The following is a 1,654-nucleotide window of genomic DNA, read 5'->3' as shown; positions in this document are numbered from 1 at the left end:
GTGCACTTAAAAACGATTGGAGAAACCATTTCGGTAAGAAAAAAAAAAAGGAAAATATTTTTGAAAAAGTGTGATGATAGACTGCTTTGATGATCGACGTTACTATCATCTCGGAGCTTTCTACTCAAATGTCCATGCATGGTCTTCTGCTCATAGACGCTGATCATTTCATCTGATGATATGTTACGACTTCTTTGGGCAAGTATATTAGGTTATCAGACAAGAAATGCTGCTCAAGGAGCAGCCTTCTAAATCTTATGATATTCTCTTCTACTCTAGGCAGAAGGCCCGAAATTTTGGGGGAGGGGGGTCAGTCGATTAGATCGATCCCAGCACTCATTTTATCGACCCCGAAAGGATGAAAGCAAAGTCGACCTCGGTGGAATTTGAACTCAGAACGTAAAGACAGACAGAGTACCGCTAAGCATTTCGCCCGACGTGCTAACGTTTCTGCCATCTCGCTGCCTTAAAGTCTTATGATATTATCAGACTCATGTATACCAACTTGGTTAAGGGATGCAATTCGACACTTGGTAGTTAAAAGAAGGGATATGATGCGACATTGAAAGGCAGTTTGGATCGATGTTATTCCTCTGCTGCCGTGTTTGTGTTTTAGGTAGAGGCAGTCTACGTCACAATTGATGTAGAAATTATGAGTGCTGGTTATTATTTTCCGGGTTTTCACATCAATGGCTCGAATCTCATCCAGTATCCAATCAAGCAGCCCAAATGTTGGTATGAGTACTGACACTGCAAACACATTGTGGGCCACTGTTTTATTGAATACACACTGTTCTGCGCGGTATACAGTAACAGTACCGAAGAGTAAAGTTTTTTTGCCGATAGAATGTGGCGGTCCTAATGTGGTACTGTTAAGTTACACATGGCCTGGACCAATCATTGGTGGAAACATGAATGAGTCATATATATTTATATACAGACACAGGAGTGGTTGTGTGGTAAATAGCTTAGTGACCAATCACATGGTTCCGGGTTCAGTCCCACAGAGTAGCACCTTGGGCAAGTGTTTTCTACTATAACCTCAGGCCGACCAAAGCCATGTGAGTGGATTTAGCAGACGAAAACAGAAAGAAGCCTGTCATATACACACAAACGCACACACACACACACACACACACACACACACACACACACACACACACACACACACACATATATATATATACACACACTTACATATATATATATATGTGTGCGTGTGTGCGGGTATGTACATATGTACATGTTTCTGTATACGTGTATGGTTGTATATATATGTGGGTGTACATGTATGTGTTTCACGCGAGTGTGAGTGAGCATATGCATATAAGCACATGTACGTGGGTGTGCGAGCGTGCGTGTGTATGTATGTATGTACGTATGTATGTATATGCGCGCAGACGCTATTGCAATGAGCATTTTTACTTCTTTGCCTTTCACTTTGTATTTGATTGTTTTTTTTTGTTCGTGTTTGTTGAGGTATGTTAAGTTGTACCTCGTTATTTTCGTTTGTAATCAAATTTCTTGTCTTTTATTTGCTCTGTACTAAAAAAGATACTATTGTCTTTTTTTTTTCAATGCTTCTGCGAAGCTTGTTTTTATTTTGTCATTGTTGTTGTTGATGGTGGTGGTGCTGGTGTTGATGGAAGATGTG

Source organism: Octopus bimaculoides, chromosome 3 (genome assembly GCF_001194135.2).
Source record: "Octopus bimaculoides isolate UCB-OBI-ISO-001 chromosome 3, ASM119413v2, whole genome shotgun sequence".
NCBI classification, from domain to species: Eukaryota; Metazoa; Mollusca; class Cephalopoda; order Octopoda; family Octopodidae; genus Octopus; species Octopus bimaculoides.
The sequence above is the reverse complement of the archived record's forward strand: the minus strand, read 5'-3'. Positions refer to the sequence as shown.